We start from the raw sequence: 22,253 nt of genomic DNA on the forward strand, positions 1-22,253 counted from the left end.
TATATTTTTATTGTGACTTTTCATATTTTAATGTGACTTTTTATATTTTTATTGTGACTTTTAGTATTTAATGGGACTTTTTATATTTTTATTGTGACTTTTTATATTTTCATTCTGACTTTTTATATTTTTATTGTGACTTTTTATATTTTTATTGTGACTTTTTATATTTTATTATGACTTTTTATATTTTTATTTTGACTTTTTATATTTTTATTGACTTTTTATATATTTTTATTGACTTTTTACATTTGTATTGTTTTATTTTCATATATTTAAGTGACTTTAACATTTTTATATTACTTTTTGATGTTTTTTTTATGGAAAAACACACTTTTTGGAGTAGAACCACCAATTATGTTATACGCAGCTGTGTATAATGACAACAAAAGCTTTTAATTTAAATATATTCACATTTTAGACAGGCTAATTCCATATTTAAACCATCTCCAATCAAGCCTGACTTTTGCCCCCATCCATAAATACCGTTAAAACCTCCAATCATTTAATTCAATCCTTCTGTTTATTTCAAACAAGCTGTCAAGAAGTACTCTCTATCCACAATACTACAAACCAATAAAATGTAATGTTTTGACTTGCTAACACCACCAAAGCCATAAAAAAACAAGCTTCCTAATTATTGTTTTTGCTTATGTGCACTTCAAAACGCCATAAAAACAAAAATGAACGTAAAACTGCCTGCAAAACGAAAGTCAATCCAATCATTTAACCCTTATAATGTATTAAAAATATTTGATTTTGGCTGATAACGTGAGTAAAATAGAAATTCTTCCAACTGTGTCATTTAGCACAACAGACTAATCAAAAAAAACTGTTGGTATCTGTCTTAAAAAAAAAGGTAGACAAGCACCCTGGCTAAACAAAAAGATGGACGCCATAATGGAGAATCTTAATTAAAGTCTTGAGACAAACATGCAATCTAATTAAAAGATAACAGACATTTTTTTTGCAGATTTTATGAGGCTACAGCGCAAATGAGAGTACAACCTACGCACAAAGGAAACACAAAATCACACTTGACCAGTGTGAACAATGAGTTTTTCTTATTAAAAGATGCTAACTAGCCGCGCAGGAAGGTCGTTAATTCCGTTTTTTTTTTTCTAGCAAAAGTCAAAAGAATTCTCGGTTTAATCAAATGTAGAATATCAACGAATGAGTGTTGTTTTATTTGACCCAAAAGATGCAATAAAACAAACAAACTTAATACAAAACAACAGTTTTTTATACTAAGTACTGTGCAACATTTTAGCAAAAAAAAATCTGTTAGCTTTTGCGTTAGCATTGTCAGCGAACATTTATACCGTATTTTCACGACTATAAGGCGCACCACATGATTGGGCGCACCACAAAATACAAAAAAAATTACACCAAATACATTGCAACCTTTCACCAAAAAAATCATCTGTTACCTTTTGCGTTAGAGTGACACATTTTGTTTATTTTTCCATATATAAAGCACACTGGACTATAAGGAAACCTGTCTATTTTGTAGAAAATTTAAGACTTTTAAGTGCGCCTTATAGTCGTGAAAAACACAAACGCCTGAACTGAAACAATACTGTTAAATATGCGGATGCCATCTTGGTTTCCAACATCTTCCATCATATAGCTCCTCCCCCACTGCAAGATTTTATACAAAAAAAATCCAAAACATCAACAATGGCTGGCTCTAGAGGCGACTGTAAAGTAGTGAGTGAGTGCTTCATACCTGCCAGTCAATAGCAATTACCGTATTTTCTCGACTATAAGGCACACTTAAAAGTCTTAAATTTTCTCCAAAATAGACAGTGCGCCTTATATATGGAAAAAAACAGAAAACCAAAAACGAAAAACCATCACTGTCGGATATTAAAAAAAAAAACACAAACGCCTGAACTGAAACAATACTGTTAAATATGCAGATGCCATCTTAGTTTACAACATCTTCCATCAAATAGCTCCTCCCCCACTGCAAGATTTTATACAAAAAAATCCAAAACATCAACAATGGCTGGCTCTAGAGGTGACTGTAAAGTAGTGAGTGCTTCATACCTGGAAGTCAATAGCAATTACCGTATTTTCACGACTATAAGGCGCACTTAAAAGTCTTACATTTTCTCCAAAATAGACAGTGCGTCTTATAATACAGTGCGCCTTATATATGGAAAAAAATGTCATTCATTGAGGGTGCGTCTTATAATGCGGTGCACCTTATAGTCGTGAAAATACAGTATACTTTTTTGAGCTGTGATCGATTCCAAAAATATCTGACGAATCTATCTTCTCTTCTCATCTTTATTCCCACCACTTAACACATAAACTTTTGCATCTTATTAATTCTGTTTGTTGGCATACCCGCTAAATCCTGTGTTCTAAAAAAAACAAAGCAAATGTCAAAGCATTTCCAAAGAAGTTACACTCCACTAAGCGGAAACAACAACCGGTGGATAACCAGCAACCTGACAATTCTTTCAAATCTAACACTACACCACCATGTCTTTCTTTTCTTCGTATTTACACCAAAAACTTCACCCAAACTGCCTCAAATTAACATGAGTACTTTTTAACATTCACATGTCCTGTCAGGTATTAACGACTCTTCATTTTTTAGCCTCAAAAAGCAAAACTGTCAACAAAATTGGGGCAAAAACATTGAATAAAATTCATTAGGCCTTCTTTGCTACTCGAATAACTCGTTCAACCTTTACCGTTCGCCTATAGAATGGTCGCACTGCAATTTACACGTCACCTTTGTTTTGCTGTCTTTGGGGTTTCGGCACCATTGCACTGAAATAGAGTTTTTTTTTGTTGAAACCGCAATCACAATGGAGTTCACAAATTACTTTCTGCCACTTTAGTGTGCCTCGTTCTCTACCGGTTTTGTTGTTCTCGGGGAGAAAAAAAATGTCTCTGGTGGGTACAGAGGACGCAAGTTGAAATAAGGTATTCTTTGCAGAACACAAGTAGTAAAAAATCGATGTCGGGAACACAATGTACAGAAGAGTGTGAAGTCACAATGGGGACTTTTTGGATTTGTTTTTTTTCTTGGCTTGTTTTCCCCTTTCTTGTAGTTTAAAAGAAAAAAAAAAGTGAAAAAATCTGTTTTTTTCGAGATAACCGAGGCCAATCTTGCTTTTACAAAGTCAAATTTAAGACTTTTAATGTCCTTTTTGGCATATCTATAAACCTTGGACAATTAATGATTGCAATTCCCCTTAATAAGCAATAAAAAAAAACATAATTCCTCTTATTAAGCAATAAAAAAACAAAATTCCTCTTATTAAGCAATAAAAAAAACATAATTCCTCTTATTAAGCAATAAAAAAAGCATATGCGGCACATATTTTTACTTAAAAGTCTAAAATTTTCCACAAAGTGGACAGGGCGCCCAAACATTTGGTGCGCCTTATGTATGTGTGCACTAAATTCAACATTCTGTAGATGTCGCTAATTTCCAACAAAGTGGACAGGGCGCCCAAACATTTGGTGCGCCTTATGTATGTATGCACTAAATTCAACATTCTGTAGATGTTACTGTATGACGTGGACATCTTGGCTGTCTGGGTACATTGCTTGCTGACCCGATATACATATATATGTAATGAAAATGGGTGTTTAAGCATAACAATACTATTAGTAGTCGGCAATAACGTTTTGGTCTGCTACCAGTGACTGATACGATCCGGATTAGAGCTGGAATAGGTAGAATGAGATCGGTTTTTACAAAAAAAGTACTTAAAAAATCTTGTACAAAAGTTGTTATATTGCATAAACAACTTAAAATGATCAAAAAATGTATAAGATATAGGAAAAACATAGAAGTTGACAGGTATGAATATGGCTAAATATGATCATTTTGGTGCTAAATCTATTTTACTAACAAAAGTTTATCAAAGTTTGAACCAAAGTATATACTACATATCCTCACGATGGTCTAAGTTCTGTAAATATTTCCAATTTTGACCAGTTTCAAATTAAATATCTAATACCTCAGAATTTTACAGACATTTGTCCAAAACTTTGCAATAATATAAGCAACAAAACTATTCTATTGTGCTTCCACGTTAGCCATGCCACCGACATTTAACATTAACTTCCCCAGATTACTCAAAAACAACAACGCACTGTAATTTCCTACCCTCACAATCAATCTAATCATCCATTTTCTCCATTTTCCTAAAATACAAGTACATTTCGCCATCATCTTAAACATATTTTCCACAAAAAAACACCATAATTCTCTTTGAGAACAACCCAAGGCAGCAATTAAGCTGTATTTTAACTCCAAATTGAAGTTCTGTTGCTTAACATGACTTTGCAGATTGTTTTCCCTTTTGTCTATCAAATTAAATCTAATGCATTTCGCCCACTACTGTAATTTGTCCTAGTTAGGTTCCATTTCTATGCTAGGTGATAATCAGCATTGTTCCAGACACGCTTAACCTGAGGCATGCATCTTCATAATGACAAAGAACTACAAGTGCATCTTTATTTTCTCCCCGAGTGCTAAATTGAGATGAAGCAAGCCGAGCGCCATTGATTTTCCACCAAGACATAAATATTCCCTAAGGTCTTTTTTTACCAGCTCGTACAATTAGTTTGCTATCTTCTCTCCACAAACGCCATCATATCGTTCACCTTTAAATACTCTCCTGAGATGATGAGCCATTTCATCGTAAATATTGCGTGCTTTACTCTATTTTAATTCCGTAAGATGTTAAAGTGAATTGATCGGATTGATTAAAATGTTTTTTTTATGTTTTTTGCTACTGCAGATGGCTAAAAAATGCTTCGTCTGCTCAATTTTTTGGCTAAAATTTGTCGAGACAATGTCAAATCAAGTGCAAAAGTCCAATTAATGTTTGTTCTCGGTATACAAAATAATTCAGGGATTACTCGTCAATGTCATTACAAGAACAGGACTTTAAAAAAATGAATATCTGACCCAAAATGGCCGATTTCCAGATCATTTTGTACATATCAACTGAATGCCAACCCGATTTTTAAGGAATTTTCAGGTTTTGATGAATTATTTAGCATCGTTTATAACAATTTTGAATTCTGGGAAGAATTTGGAGATCAGATACTAAGTTTTATGGCTTTTTTAGAGATTTTATCGTATAAAGTATTAGTTCGCACCCGGTTTTTATTGAATTTTCTGGTTTTGAGGAATTATTTGGCATCGTTTATAACAATTTTGAATTCTTAGAACCATTTGGAGATCAGATACCAAGTTTTATGGATTTTTTAGAGATTTTATTGTACAAAGTATTAGTTCGCACCCGATTTTTATTGAATTTTCAGGTTTTGAGGAATTATTTAGCATCATTTATAACATTTTTTGAATTCTTAGAAGCATTTGGAGATTAGATACCAAGTTATTTGTCTTTTTTTAGAGATTTTATCGTATAAAGTTTTAGTTCGTGTAAGCACCACCCAAAAAAATCACTAATGAGATCAAATTTGCTGCCATTTTGATTGTTTGGATCTTAATAATATTTCGGTATCTAGCAACTTTGTTTTAACTGGCACGAAAAGGGTGTGGCTTATACGTGCATACGGCTTATATGCGAGTAAATACGCTACTTCAATTTAATAAGTGTATTTATTTTGTAGTTCAATTTTTGGAGTAGAATTTGAATATTTTCAAAAACTAAAAGGACACCTGGATGAAATGCTACATTGTGACAAACTAAAGCTTTGAGTGTCTTTTTCGTGGCTCTTAACTGTTTTGTCCACTTGTTTTTTCAACCAAAATGTGAAGTGATGCGACTCATCGAAGCCGATTTATAAAAAGCGACATCACAACAAAGCTGAGGACATGAAGAGCTGATGGTTCTGTTGATTTTGCCTGTAAGATGCGAAAGTGGTAGCCATATAGAGTGGTCCTCTAAACAAGGCCATGCCATTAGCGGGTACCACTCCATCTTTCAAAAAAAACAACAACAACCGTTTTCTACATCGGTACTGACATTCTGCACAGGTGAACGAGGACAACAAAAAAGATGGCTTTGAAACAATAGCCAAGGTCGTCTTTTCAACCAATCATAGACAATTGTCTAGTTGTGAGTTATTGAAAAGCCATTCAGTCAACAAATGCGTTATTCAACTTGCACATCTATTCACTAAAGTACTACTTTGAAACTTTACTTAGACATATGATGACTAAAACAGGACAAAATCTTGTGTAAATAAGGACGATTGATTCATGAAAGATTTGTACATTTTGGTGGTTAGCACAAATATTGGGCAAACTATGGCCCGCGGGCCACATAAGGCCAGTTGGGTTTTTTAATCCGGCCCGCCAATGTTGTCCAAATAATGTTTTTATTTTCCCCAAGATGGCGCCATCACAAGGAAGACAGTGGTAGTAGCTCTGTCCACTCTTTTTTGTTTTTTTTGTTTTACAGCGCCCTCTATCTTTTTTAAATGACATTTTAATATTTCTTAATACATTCCTTTTTACTTTACTTTGTACTTTATACTTTTGACTTTAATGATGAGTGATGATTATGTTCATACTTTAGTCCTTTTTTTCCTGTTTACGTTTCATATGTACTGTTAACGGATGCACTTTTTTATATGTATCATATCATTTTACTTTACTTTGTACGTTATACTTTTTACTTAACTGATGAGTGATGAGTATGTTCATACTTTAGTCCTTTTTTCTGGTTATGTTTCATATGTACTGTTAACGGATGCACTTTTTTATATGTATCAAATCTTGTGCTGACCCTGCCCATCTGTCAAATTTTTAAAGTCAATGTGGACCCCCGGGGCCAAAAATTTGCCCACCCCTGCACTAACCACTCATCCGCCGGAGCAAACACATCCCTTTTTACTTTACTTTGTACTTTTTACTTTACTTTGTACTTTTTACTTAATTGATGAATGATGAGTATTTTAATACTTTAGTCCTTTTTCTGTATATGTTTCATATGTACTGTTAACGGAGGCACTTTTTTATATGTATCAAATCTTGTGCTGACCCCGCCCAACAGAACTGAAAAGAACAAAATAACTACAATAACATTACAGATTTCCATCAGTTTTCAACAGCCATTGTACTTGGGAATATGACAAAGAAAATTGCCAAGAAATCTATGTGACTTTTTCTGACTAATGTGAAGAAAATAACAAAAGAACATGTAGCACACATCTCAAGACCACTGAGGATGTCACCATTATTTTTTAAAAAAAAGACAATAGCATATTAGAAGAAAAAAAATGTCTGTATGACATGGCCTATCTCCATGGTGATTTCTGACGAAACATCTGTCTGTGGATTTTAGTCAAGATAATGGCAAAAGAAAGTGTAGCCAATTCGTGGCGTAGTGGATAACTCATCTGTCTCTCGCCTGGGAGAACTGGGTTCGAATCCCGGTCGGGAAATTTTTCCCTCAGTTGTTTATCTGTATTTATAGTCAAGACCTTCAAATGATGTCTAAGGAAGGTGTAATCACTTGGTGGCTCAGAGGTCTGTTCACTGGACTTCAGTGTGGGAGACCTGGGTTCAAATCCCGGTCGGGACACATTTTCACTTAGTTGTTTCTGTGTACTTCTTGTCAGAACACTCAAATGATTACAGAGAAAAGTGTAAGCCACTGGGTGGTGCAGAGGTTAGTTCACTGGACTCCCATGTGGGAGACCAGGGTTCGATTCCCGCTGTCGTCATTTGGTTGATCACCAAACCATGTAGGTGAGTAAATGGAATAAGAAGAGAAAAAAAAGAAAAACTTTTTAATTTTTATGAAACACTTTGTCATACTTTTCAGCAAAAGGTTATATTCCGAACTGCCTTCGGCAGTTCGGAAGACACTTGATGGACCTGTCCGTGCGAAAGGCGTTCTCGGGTCGGCCTTCGGCCGACCCTCGACCGCTTGCTTGGTCAGTGAACCGCCGACACCGGGAAGCGAACTCACGTTCTCTCCGTGCAAAGGCGAGTGTGCAACCCACTACACCAACTCGTGCCCCACTTATACATAGGTGTTGAAACGTTTTATCCAAGGAAATGGGGTGAAACACTTAGTCATTTTTTGAACAAAATGCTTCATCCACCACTGAAGACTTATACACTTAAACACTTAGGCATTAGAACTTATTCTTTTAACTGAATAATATTGGGAAAATCATTGCCTGCACTGGGATTTGAACCCAGGACCACAGGGGTGGTAGACTGATGACTTAGCCACTGGGCCACCACCCTGTGAGAGAAAGTAGTAATATTTATACTCTTATCTCATTCATTTACCTGAATAATATTTGGAAAATTTTTGCAGGTACTTGGATTTGAACCTAGGACCTCAGAGGAGAAGACTGATGACTTATCCACTGGACCACCACTCTGTGAGTGAAAGCTGTAGTACTTGTACTTTTATCTCTTTCATTTACCTGAATAATATTTGGAAAATGTTTGCTGGTACTTGGATTTGAACCCAGGACCTCAGAGATGTTAGACTGATGACTTATCCACTGGGCCACCACTCTGTAAGTGAATCCTGTAGTACTTGTACTTTTATCTCTTTCATTTACCTGAATAATATTTGGAAAATGTTTGCAGGTACTTGGAATTGAACCCACAACCACAGAGGTGGAAGACTGATGACTTATCCACTGGGCCACCACCCTGTGAGAGAAATCTGTAGTACTTGTACTTTTATCTCTTTCATTTACCTGAATAATATTTGGAAAATGTTTGCACACACTGGGATTTGAACCAAGGACCATAGATATGGGGGACTGATGACTTATCCACTGGGCCACCAATCTGTAAGTGAATTTTGTAGTACTTGTACTCTTATCTCTTTCATTTATCTGAATAATATTTGGAAAATGTTTGTTTGCACTAGGACTTGAACCCAAGACCAAAGAGGTGGAAGACTGATGACTTATCCACTGGGCCACCACTTTACAAGATTATGAAGTAGTATTTGTTGTTTTGTCTCCTTTCTTTACATGAATTATAGTGGGAAAATGTTTGCAAGCATTGGGGTTTGAACCCAGGACCACAGAAGCGGAAGACCGATGACTTATCCACTGGGCCACCAGTCTACACGTTTTAGCAGTAGTATTTGTTGTTTTATCTCTTTTTGCTCCGAGATCATACTTAGTACTTTATGGTACTTTCAAGTGGGAAAAGTTAGATATGAAGAGCAAACCAGGATTTGAACCCAGGTCCACAGAGGTGGGAGGCCAATGACTTAATCACTGGACCACAGGCTTTCAAAAGAAAACAGTAGTATTTATTGTTTTGTCTGTTACAACTATTAGTATTGTAAAGCTTTATTTCTTTAAAAACGAAATAGTATAGTAAGGCTTTTTTCTTCCAAAAAACGACATAGTATAGTAAAGCTTTGTTTCTTAAAAAACGACATAGTATAGTAAGGCTTTTTTCTTCCAAAAAACGACATACTATAGTAAGGCTTTTTTCTTCCAAAAAACGACATAGTATAGCAAGGCTTTTTTCTTACAAAAAACGACATAGTATAGTAAGGCTTTATTTCTTTAAAAACGACATAGTATAGTAAGGCTTTTTTCTTCAAAAAAAACGACATAATATAGTAAGGCTTTTTTCTTCCAAAAAACGACATAGTATAGTAAGGCTTTTTTCTTCCAAAAAACGACATAGTATAGTAAGGCTTTTTTCTTCCAAAAAACGACATAGTATAGTAAGGCTTTTTTCTTCCAAAAAACGACATAGTATAGTAAGGCTTTTTTCTTCCAAAAAACGACATAGTATAGTAAGGCTTTTTATCGCAAAAAAACGACATAGTATAGTAAGGCTTTTTTCTTCCAAAAAATGACATAGTATAGTAAGGCTTTTTTCTTCCAAAAAACGACATACTATAGTAAGGCTTTTTTCTTCCAAAAACGACATACTATAGTAAGGCTTTTTTCTTCCAAAAAACGACATACTATAGTAAGGCTTTTTTCTTCCAAAAAACGACATAGTATAGTAAGGCTTTTTTTATTCAAAAAACGACCTAGTACAGTACGGCTTAAAAATGACATAGTATAGTTGTTGTGTTTATTCTGTAATACTCTTATATATATGTGATGCATTTAATCATTTTTGTATGTGAGCTTCTTCAAATTGTGTGTTTACGCAGTTGGATTAATCAGTAACCTTGTGAATTGTTTTGATTTGATTTATGGCTTTAAAATTGTACGAGAAATTACTGTCCGGGAGGATAATTTTGAGATGGAAGTCTGAATGTATCCTCACTTATAAGTTTCTACTCAAATGTCAATAATTGAATCAGATATCTGCCTGCAATGTTTTATAATAATATTAAAGTACAATTATTAATAAACTACATAGCATAGTAAGGCTTTTTTTCATTATAAAAAACTACAATCCAAATGAATTGGAGGTCTAGCACCGTCAATGGCAGCCATTGAGGTAAATGAGACCCCTAAAGTAGGGGTGTCAAACACACCGCCCGCGGGCCAGATCCGGCCCGTCTGGTGGTTTGGTACGGCCCGGGGAAGAAAGCTGCATTGTATAAAAAAAAAAAATGAATTTTCTTTAAAATGTGTAGTTCTTGTATTATCCGCTGGGGGCGCAGTGTTTTAGTACGTGCAGACAACATGAATTGACATTTATTTATGTTTTTATGTTATTCTTTTGTTGATAATATATTGTTCATAATGTAAAAGGAGAATTATTTTAATAAATATTTTGATAATTTACTCATTCTTTGCACTAATTATTAGTATTCGTGACTAATAAAGGAAAAAAAGTGGGCTTATAGAGTTAAACAAATCACTTAGTCAACCATCTTAGTAACATAGTGTGTCTTGTTAACAAGAACACACACTTTGAGCAAGCTTTTTTGAAAAAGCAGCCACAGGAGAGTTTTAACAGAAAGGACAGATGGACGTATTAAGCATTGTAAATTTCCAGCTAAGGACTACAAAACCAATCAAAGCTTTTTAATTAAAAGCCCCAATGATGAAAACCACGATCACAAAAAAAGCCTTTCCTTGACAAACCTGAACATTTATAAGCACTGATTTTTAGATTAAAAAAAGTTGTCACATTTGTAGTTGACTTGTGAATCATTACAATGAATATTTATCAAATTTCTCACCCAAAACAATATGAACAGCGTATTAAACTAACTTCAGAAAAATGAAGTATTTCCTTCAACCTTGACATTGAAGACCTTTTCCTTCCAGAAGTAAAATTTAATAGATAATCAACATGTTCAACCAGAAGTAAACAAAAAAAAACCCTTTCAATCCCTCATAAATATTATCCCAATGGTAATTTGGCTTGCATTTTTTAATAGAAGTAAAAGTATTCTTGAAAATCATAAGCTTGAGTGCATTCACTGACCGTTTTGCTGTTATGAAGCGCATTTAATGTATTCAAAATAAGACCTTTGTGCCTAATTAAGAGGCAGCTGGGAGTATTCACAAAACCCAATGGCCACCATACAAGCACTTTAAAAAAAACACATTTAAAGCTACTGAAAGCAAAAGTGTAAAGTATTTTCCTCATTATATATACCCATATTAGTGGCTTGACTGGTTAGCAGATCTGTGGGGTCTTGGATTCAAATCCAAGTCAGTCCTACCTGTGTGGAGTTTGTATGTAAGTGTGTTGGATTTCTTCCTGGTAGTCTAGTTTCCTCCCAAATTTCAAAAATATGCTTGTTAGGCTGATTGGATACTCTAAAGAGTTGTTAAGAGTGATTGGTTGTTTGGTGTCATTGTGACCTGTGATTGGCTGGGCATTGATTTAGGGTGTGGCCTGACTATGGTCTGAAATCAGATGGGATTGGCTTCAGAACACTAGAGAAGCCTAGAGAGGATACAGCTCAATTGGTAAAGTATCTGCCTATCATATGAAAGGTAGTTGGATCGATTCTTGTATCCACAAAGTTGTCATTTTATAGCTCAAACTGAAATTTAGTGGGTCAAGTAGGGAAGTCGGTGGATTCTTAGCTCAAATGTTAAAGCATCCAGATTACATGTGATAAGTATTTGGATCAATTCCCGAACCATATGTATGGTAAGAGGGCACTTTACCTTTTGAGCCGCACTATAGCATGGACTAGCTCACTACATTTCAGTTTGAGCTATAAAACAACAACTTGTCAGATGTAGGAATCAATCCAACTACCTTTCACATGGTAAGCAGATGCGTTACCATTTGAGCTAACAATCAACATGACTCCCTGCTATACCAAGGACTGGCTCACTATTTTTTAGTTTGAGCTGAAAACTTAAAAACTTGGAGTATACATGAATCAATCCTACTAACTCTCACATTCTACCATATCAGCTAAGAACCAAACCAACACTTTACTACATTCCTGTTTGAGCTGTCAGATGACATGGGAATTGATCCAACCACTTTGGGCATCATAGCCAAGCACTCAACCACATGAGCTAAGGCAAGAACAACATCCCAGAGTAACATGGACTGGGCCACTATCTTTCAGTTTCACCTTAAAAGAAGGAACTTCTATCAATAGACAAATTGTGTCAAAACCATAAATTCCACACTAGTCTAATTGATCCTATCAAAAATATCAATCTCCAAGAACTGATCTAAATTGTGGGAATCGACCCAACCACTTTTGGCATCATAACCAAGCACTCAACCACATGAGCTAAGGTAACACCCACATCCATATCACAACATGGACTGGGCCACTATCTTTCAGTTTCTCCTGAAAAGAAGGAACTTCTATCAATAGATTAATAGTATCAAAACCGTAAATTCCACACTAAATCATACAAAAAATATCAGTCTCTGAGAATTGATGAAAACTATACATACCTAGAATATACCCACAAAATGTCATGATCTGCCAATGAATAAAGCAAGATTAGCATTTTTTTCATAATATTTTCCTTGAACTAAGTAAGCAAGAACATTAGACTACCCACTAATCGAAGTAAAAATTGTAAACAAGTGACTTTTTAATGGAACTTTTTAGACAGTGTCGATATTTTGTGTTTAATCGAGCGTCATTCCTAATCGGGCTAGTTTTTTTATCTATACTTTTATGAAGCGGTAAATGGAGCATACCATTCCAGCACATTTTATTTAAAAGTCCATCCCAGTTTTGTCCTCAGCCAATTAGAAGCCACGTGACAGTGTGACAAACGGATATATTCTTTCATTGTTGGCGCTCAATACTACCGCTGTGACACATTATCACTCTGTTGCTCGTTAGAGAAGCAATTTGCCGATCCGGGCGTGAGAATGTTCCAATGAAACAGCTGTCGCCGATTGTTGCTTCTTTCATGGATCTCACTAATACAACAAGTGGAAGTTACACAAGTATTTTCATGACTATAAGGCGCACTTAAAAGTCTTCAATTTTCTCCAAAATAGACAGTGCGCCTTATAATCCAGTGCGCCATATATATGGAAAAAAACTGAAAACCAAAAACCACCACTGTCAGATATTAAAAAAACACAAACGCCTGAACTGAAACAATACTGTTAAATATGCAGATGCCATCTTAATTTACAATATCTTCCATCATTTAGCTCCTCCCGCACTGCAAGATTTTATACCAAAAAAATCCAAAACATCAACAATGGCTGGCTCTAGAGGTGACTGTAAAGTAGTGAGTACTTCATACCTGGAAGTCAATAGCAATTACCGTATTTTCACCACTATAAGGCGCACTTAAATCTTAAATTTTCTCCAAAATAGACAGTGCGCCTTATAATACAGTGCGCCTTATATATGGAAAAACTGTCATTCATTGAGGGTGCGCCTTATAATGTGGTGCGCCTTATAGTCGTGAAAATACGGTACACACGTTTTTCTTATGTTCTCCTTCACGCTAAATAAATTTTCTTGTGATTGTATTTTTCTCCACGGAAGTTTCGGTACTCCCGAATTTTAGACATCGGGCAGAAGCAAAAAAAATGGCCGCCAGCAAAGTATAAATCAGTCTTTTTTTTGTCTGTGCCGCTGTAAACATCTCGGTGAGATAATCAAGAAGTAATTGGAATTCATTCAAGTCTTACCCAAGGGATATTTTTTTGTATCTCTTTGGTAAAAAATGTCTTCCTTGGTTTTACATTCCAAGACGTGTCAAAATTGGAACCGGAAAAATGATAAAAATGTTGCTCTGTTCATTTTTTGGACCATAATGAAGTCATTTTTCAGTACTAATACAAGTTTGAATAACACTGCTAGGTAAGATAGAATTGAAATCCAATCAAAAACTTGGTTATACCCTTCAAATTGCAGTTTTTGTTTTCACCAAATCAGCAAAATATAGTTTAAAAAAGCTGATGAAATGCTACTAGGTCATTTACCCTCATATGACCTGAATTTGATAGATTTTATTCTCCCTGGCTAAAAGTACAACCAAAACAAAAAAACTTGAATAAACAGATGAAACAGCAACATGGATCCATCTTGGTTTATCTCCCAAATCCCAACTTGTGTTTCTACAAAAACCTGAGTGTCAGTAAATGTGTTTTTTGAACATTACTAGACGACCAATCTATAAACGTGCCTTCTGCGCTTAAGTTAGAACAAAAACACATTTTAAAAATATGGAGTCTGCCAAATCTTTTTGCTCAAAAAACAAAGCAAATATTAAATAAAATATCAACAAAAAACTGCTTTCTTTGGTCGTCCTTCTTTCAAAACAGGACCTCTACTGATAAGCTTATTTTCAGAGTTCTTTAAAAAAAAAACTATTCTGTTTTATCACTGTTTAAAAAATAAATACATGAATTAATTTAAAGTCTTTCTGGCTGTATGATAGCTAGTCAGTATCTTCGATCAGAGCCTATTAAAAGGTTTTTTTCTACAATGTACCTGGTATCCAAACCTTTTTGCTGCCTGTGTTGTGAGATAAGGTCCAAGCCTCTAAAAATAAGCAACAAAAAAGAGCGCATCATGTCCTTCAAAGGTCTTCTTTGTGTCCTGATGCCGACACCTTCAGAGAGGAAAGTAATGCAGGAGGCATTAAAAGGTGTTTACTTCTCCAAGGATTAAATGTCCTTTTCAGTATTCATTCTATTATGAAACGTAGATATGTGGGTTTACCAAGAGTCCTTCTATTTAATGCTAACTATCTGTGCTAATGATAACCCGGGGTTCTGCCTCAGGAAGGGAAAATGTTCACAAATATACTAATAAGGGAATGGGAATCTCAAACTTTTGATCCAAAGTTGGACACCTTATAAGGGTTAGGGTGTGTTTGGATACAAAATGGTTAGGGTTAGGGTATTTAAATACAAAATGGTTAAGGTATTCATGTAGAAAAGTACAATGACAATGCACAGAAGGTGATTGAAACAACTACGAAGGGATTCGAACCCTCAATCTTCTGATCCGAAGTCAGACGCCTTATCCATTAGGCCACGCAGTCACTTGGTTAATTGTGACCAACTTTCAAACCTTGTTGGAACAAATCAGGTAATTGCCAGAGAACAAAACGTGGCCGGAATAGCGAAAAGACCAACTACGAAGGGACTCGAACCCTCAATCTTCTGATCCGAAGTCAGACGCCTTATCCATTAGGCCACGCAGTCACTTGCTGAACATTGATCAACTTTCAAGACTTGTTGGAACAAACCAAGTCATTGCCAAAGAACAAAACATGGCCAGAATAGCTAAAAGATCAACTACAAAGGGACTTGAACCCTCAATCTTCTGATCCGAAGTCAGACGCCTTATCCATTAGGCCACGCAGTCACATATTGACCTTAGACCAACTTTCAAAACTTATTGTAACAAACCAAGTAATTGTCAAAGAACAAAACGTAGCCAGAATTGGTAAAAATCCAACTACGAAGGGACTTGAACCCTCAATCTTCTGATCCGAAGTCAGACGCCTTATCCATTAGGCCACGCAGTCACTTGTTAGACTCTGACCAACTTTCAATATTTGTTGGAATAAACCAGGTAATTGCCGAAGAACAAAACATGGCCAGAATAGCCAAAAGACCAACTACGAAGGGACTAGAACCCTCAACCTTCTGATCCGAAGTCAGGCGCCTTATCCATTAGGCCACGCAGTCACTTGTTAAACTTGGACCAACTTTCAACCCTTGTTGGAACAAACCAAGTCATTGCCAACAAACAAAACATGGCCAGAATAGCTAAAATACCAACTAGAAGGGACTTGAACCCTCAATCTTCTGATCCGAAGTCAGACGCCTTATCCATTAGGCCACGCAGTCACTTATTAAACTCTGACCAACTTTCAATATTTGTTTGAATAAACCAGGTAATTGCCAAAGAACAAGACTTGACCAGATTAGCGAAAAGACCAACTACGAAGGGACTTGAACCCTCAATCTTCTTTTCTGAAGGTGCTTGATGGGATGTAGACGGATCCAAGTCCAAAGGGCAACCACCTACCAAACAAATGCAAGTGCATTTGCAGCATAAGTCCAATAGAGCTATAGTCATTTACTTTACTTAGTGCTCCCTCAATCCTTTCCAATAATTAAATCATTTCAAATGACATTTTTCTAGTTTCAAATGAAAAAATACTGGAAATACACTCCATTACTTGGCTATTTTTAGAAAGCACCGTACTGACAAATTGGCTGCAAAAACATCTTGGCCCAATAAATGGAGGAATATGTCCAATTTCCTACAAGCACTACTCGTTTTGACCTAAGGCCTTCAACAAGGAAACGACATCACCCAATTATTTATGCTACAAAACCTCTAAGAAGAAAGTCAAATCCTTAGACTTGAATCCACTTTTCTATCTATTTTTTTATTGTCGTTTCTGAGCACAACAATAATTGCAATATTTTGAAGGAGTAAAACGTGATAAAAAGCTTATTACCGTGTTTTCACGACTATAAGGCACACCACATTATAAGGCGCACCCTCAATGAATGACATTTGTGCCATATATAAGGCGCACTGTATTATAAGGCGCACTGTCTATTTTGATTGTTTTTTTTGTATAAAATCTTGCAGTGGGGGAGGAGCTATATGATGGAAGATTTTGTAAACTAAGATGGCATCTGCATCATAAACAGTATTGAGTATTCAGTTTGTGTTTTTTTTTAATATCCGACAGTGGTGGTTTTTCGTTTTTGGTTATCTGTTTTTTCCATATATAAGGCGCACTGGATTATAAGGCGCACTGTCTATTTTGGAGAAAATTTAAGACTTTTAAGTGCGCCTTATAGTGGTGAAAATACGGTAATTGCTATAGACTTCCAGGTATGAAGCACTCACTACTTTACAGTCACCTCTAGAGCCAGCCATTGTTGATGTTTTGCATTGTTTTTGTATAAAATCTTGCAGTGGGGGAGGAGCTATATGATGGAAGATGTTATAAACTAAAATGGCATCTGCATATTTAACAGTATTGTTTCAGTTCAGGCGTTTATGTGTTTTTAATATCCGACAGTGGTGGTTTTACATTTTTGGTTTTCAGTTCTTTTCCATATATAAGGCGCACTGCATTATAAGGCGCACTGTCTATTTTGGAGAAAATGTAAGACTTTTAAGTGCGCCTTATAGTCGTGAAAATATGGTAGGTATTAAACAGTTCAATTTCCATTTTACTAACACAAATCCCCTGTCAATTTCCTCCTTGTAGACTTCCATGTTTATTTAGCTCAGTCCAAAATTGCAGGGAGCCAATGGGAAGCTTCCTTTAAGATAACAAGAGTATTGCTCTTTCTTTTCTAACGCATTTATTCCGACTAAGAAGGTCCAAAAGACGTCTGACCCGTCTCTTTTTCTGACGCTGGCCCTTGGGCCCGGTCCACTTAGTCTAATAGAGACATGGAGCGAACACAGAAGGAGGCCATCTTAAAAGTCTCTCGGAAGAAAGCGAATTATATATAGCCACTGATTAAGGCAGAGATGGGAACATGACCTACATGCATGGCAACATTTTTTTATATACTTTTTGCCCACTTGGCGGCTACGGAATCAACCTCCCTGTCCAGGACCATTGTACAAAGTCATATTTCAATGCAAACCTCATTAATATATCGCCTCATTATTGAGTTTTAATGGCACTTTCTGCAGTAGAGGGAGACTCTCACGCTGTACTACCTGTCATGTAGGTATTGTCTGGATCGTATATAAATTCCGCAAATTACTCTTGAAATGGATCACTGCTTTTCACACTCGGTGAGAGCTAAAATAAGCTTGCGGGGAATAGTGAGGATGAAGATCAGGTTTTTACGACCCTCGGCCATTGATAACGCTAAGCTAGGCTATTCGAATGGAGGACTTTTGTTCAATGTTAGGACTTTTAAGAGCTATCCAAGCTTGATTTAACCATCTGGACCCCAAAATTCACTCCTAATCCATCTGTTAGTATCTTCCTGAACACCTAGCGGCATATTACCTAGCGTCGCTACATTGTCCAGATGAGTGAGATCAAATTTTTGATTCCAGAGTACGTTAGGAGAGTTTTTGAGAGTCAGCACATCTTGTGAGTCTTGTTACCGGAGATTGTAAAGAAAAAAATGTGAAGATTTCTGAAGAAGAGGAAATGAAACTGACCGGGTCAGCAAAGGGCAAAATTAGATGTCAATTGGATTGACTTTTTTTTAAAAAAAAGCTAGAAAGCAGAAGTCTTAAAAAAAAAGGTCCATTCGTTGCTTTGAATTGAGATTTTCAATACAGTCGGAATTCTACTTACTAATGACTCGAGGTATGAAATCTCTCTGAAGGTAAATGTATTTCCTGGATCTGTTATTTTATTTTGAAATTGTCCTGGTTTGGTTATAGTTGGAGCCTCTCAGAAAAAAGCTCTTAAAACCGTTGTTTTTTAGAGTGAATAAAATGAATAAACTGACTTTTTACATATAAAATACTGCTTTACTTACTAAATATTCAAGTTACGAAAAAAGTTCTGGAACCATTTAATTCGTGAGTTAGAGGTACGACTGTAGTAGTTTGGTTCTAGTACTTAAAATGTATCTAAAACTAGACTACATTAAAACCAAGTTGAATTTAAACAAATTATAACAAAAAATACAAAAACCTAAACTCAGCAAAAGTCCATTTAGATTTTCTTCCCTATTGGGTAAAAATATATTTTCTACTGGATCAAACTAGCCTTATGCGAATGATAAATTATTAATAAGACTGTACATAATAAATTGACCATTTTAACTTTGCTACTGTTTGACTATGTTGCCAAACACTGTCAAAAAAACAACAACTTTAAAATGTATCCTGAAAAAGAAAATATAATCTAATTCTGGAATAACTCTTGAGCAAAGAAAGGGATTAGTTGGGATTTATCATTTTTTTCCCCCATCTGCCTGTCACTATTTGTTCAATTTCACCCAAAAAGCAACAATACAACGTTAAGTTTTTCTTTAAATTGCCTCCAGCTATTTATCATGTGATCCAGGCTAGGGTTGAGGTGGCGCCGTTGAGCCAAGAAACAGCTCGTTAGCGGGGTTCGGTATGACCTGACTGACGGCAATTCTGGGGCTTGTAATTTATTTTGCAAAAGACCCGAAGAGAAACATTCATCAAATACCGCCCCCTATTCCCCATCTTACGACTTTACATTGATCTACCTTAGCCTTCAGGAGCTTTGCTGAAACTATAGTTGAATATGCACTTCTAGAAAATAACTCACCAAGTGTTTCATTGTTCACCCAGAGAAATTGCTGCCTTTGGCCGTGGTCAAGTGAAGCAAGAGTACAATGGAATCTTGCTAGAAGCAAACTCCACTCGGAAAAGAAGTCACTGGCCTATCAACCTCATAGAATTCTACACACAAACTCGAGACATACTGTATTTTCATGACTATAAGGTGCACCACATTGTAAGGCGCACCCTCAATGAATGACATTTTTCCATATATAAGGTGCACTGGATTATAAAATGCACTGGATTATAAAGTGCACTGGATTATAAGGTGCACTGTATTATAAGGTGCACTGTCTATTTTGGAGAAAATGTAAGACTTTTAAGTGCGCCTTATAGTGGTGAAAATACGGTAATTTTTATTGACTTCCAGGTATGAAGCACTCACTACTTTACAGTCACCTCTAGAGCCAGCCATTGTTGATGTTTTGGATTTTTTTGTAAAAAATCTTGCAGTGGGGGAGGAGCTATATGATGGAAGATGTAAACTAAGATGGCATCTGCATATTTAACAGTATTGTTTCAGTTCAGGTGTTTGTGTTTTTTTAATATCCGACAGTGGTGGTTTTTCATTTTTGGTTTTCAGTTTTTTTTCCATATATAAAGCGCACTGGATTATAAGGCGCACTGTCTATTTTGGAGAAAATTTAAGAATTTTAAGTGCGCCTTATAGTCGTGAAAATACGGTACTCACACCAAGTAAGTCCAGGACTCGCTTTCTTAGGCCCAAAAACTGCAAGGAACCTTAAAATACACCCAATCCCAAGAATAAGACACCTGGTAATGCCAAAAAAAATTGCAGGAAGCCACAAACCAACAAGAATCAACCCAGAAAGTCCACCAAAATCAATCGGAAATGACCCAAAATTGACCAGAAGTGACTTTTTTGCGCAATTTCGCACTATTCTCATCTTCTCTGCGCAGCAGCAATCATACGGCGTGCAGTAAATAAAATCCAAACTTTTATTTTCTATTTACTTTGTATTTTTTACCCCTTTCCCCATGATGGCGCCATTTACACCGCATCCAGTGGCAGTAGCTCTGTCCACTCATATATTTTTCATGTTTTACAGCATGTTTTACATGAAAAATTAGATGCAACATTGCCTGAAAGTACCCAAAAGTGATGCAAAATAAACTTATTGCCTGGAACTGACAATAACAGACGTCCAAATCCCTTAAACTAGCTGTTAATACTCATCTTTCAGCAAGTGAACTTAACTTTTTCGTCCAAAAATAATAGTCTACATGGCAGAAATGTAGCAGTGTCTGACACCATTGTTTTTTTTGCTAACCTGTTTCTATTTGTTTTTCTCTGGCTTGTTCCCTGAAGTGTGCCTTTACGTTTATCTACTTGATCTGTGCCAGAAACACTGACGTTGATGTCATCATTGGACGATTACACTTGTTGACACAGCTGTTGTTTTGCCAATTGTGCAGCCATCATTCCTGTTTTCGCTCTACGTCTGTTTATTCTCTTCACCTCAAATCGACCTGGCAAGTTTTCCCTTGCGTTGAAGTAAAAAAAAAACACTGTCAAATTGACCTGACTCTACTACAAAGTAGTAGACAGAATATGTCATTCTAAGAGTATAAACGTAAATTCAATTTTTTTTTAACTCAACTACTACATTCGCCAATTTGAAGCCTAACTGGTGAATATTTTTTTCTCTCGACCTACTGTTGTTTTGGCTTTGAACAGCTTGGCTCTGGAAGATTGGGATGAAAAAATTAAAATAAAAACAGCAATGCAATTTAGCAGGGTAAAGAAGACAAATAAGTTTTAGTTATTATGATCAAAAGGCTGTTGGAAAAGCAGTTGCCTGCCAGCTGAGGAGGAATACTGAGAGTACACATATATTGTTTATTATTGTTATCAGTTCATATTGGGGTTGCATGGGTACTATGTTTAGCATTAGAATATTAAAACAACATTTTTTAATAGAAACTCACGTCAGATGTATATAAATAAATATATTTTACTTACCTTACTTTAATCGATCGTTTAACAAAAGGTAAAGAACATTAGGTTTGCTAACATGACAATGCTAAAGGAAAAGTTTGATTTTGAATGGATTTTATATATTAATGAACATATTTATATCCATTTTAATAAACATATATATGTAAGATTGTAGCTAATTTCCATCTTTAGTCCCTTGTGTAGGTTGAATATAAAATATGACACATACAAGACACACGGATGCCTACGTAGCATAGTTTTAGACTGCGTTGTTATCGTGATTTTGTTCGTCTAACAGGCATGCTTTAAGATGATTGGCCAAAAGGTTTACATATGTTAATTGGTTATTGAGTTCCAGGTATGAAGAGAGAAGGTCATTTGGCTAATTTAGCACTATTTTTGAAGGGAACTACACAGTCACCTCTAGAGCCAGCTCTTGTTGATGTGTTATAATATTTTTGTACAAAATCTTGCAGTGGGGGAGGAGCTTAACTAATTTAGCACTCTTTTTGAAGGGAACTACACAGTCACCTCTAGAGCCAGCCCTTGTTGATGTGTTGAAACTTTGTTGTACTAAATCTTGCATTGGGGGAGGAGCTTAGCTAATTTAGCACTCTTTTTTGAAGGGAACTACACAGTCACCTCTAGAGCCAGCCCTTGTTGATGTCTTAGAATTTTTTGTCCAAAATCTTGCAGTA

At 35.8% G+C, this 22,253-nt stretch overlaps 1 protein-coding gene and 4 non-coding genes across 6 annotated transcripts in view; all 5 read right to left on the minus strand.

Moving 5' to 3' along the window:
• LOC144203237 (A-type voltage-gated potassium channel KCND3-like) overlaps positions 1 to 22,253 on the minus strand; it is a 47,661-nt gene that overhangs the window by 14,404 nt on the left and 11,004 nt on the right. The window lies entirely within an intron of this gene.
• trnar-ucg (transfer RNA arginine (anticodon UCG)) lies at positions 15,294 to 15,366 on the minus strand. Its single transcript has one exon. It is a non-coding gene; the product is annotated as a tRNA-Arg (tRNA).
• Positions 15,457 to 15,529, minus strand: trnar-ucg (transfer RNA arginine (anticodon UCG)). The gene has a single exon. It is a non-coding gene; the product is annotated as a tRNA-Arg (tRNA).
• On the minus strand, positions 15,620 to 15,692 carry trnar-ucg (transfer RNA arginine (anticodon UCG)). Its single transcript has one exon. It is a non-coding gene; the product is annotated as a tRNA-Arg (tRNA).
• trnar-ucg (transfer RNA arginine (anticodon UCG)) lies at positions 15,783 to 15,855 on the minus strand. The gene has a single exon. It is a non-coding gene; the product is annotated as a tRNA-Arg (tRNA).

The sequence above is a fragment of the Stigmatopora nigra genome, chromosome 10 (assembly GCF_051989575.1).
Source record: "Stigmatopora nigra isolate UIUO_SnigA chromosome 10, RoL_Snig_1.1, whole genome shotgun sequence".
Lineage (NCBI taxonomy): Eukaryota > Metazoa > Chordata > Actinopteri > Syngnathiformes > Syngnathidae > Stigmatopora > Stigmatopora nigra.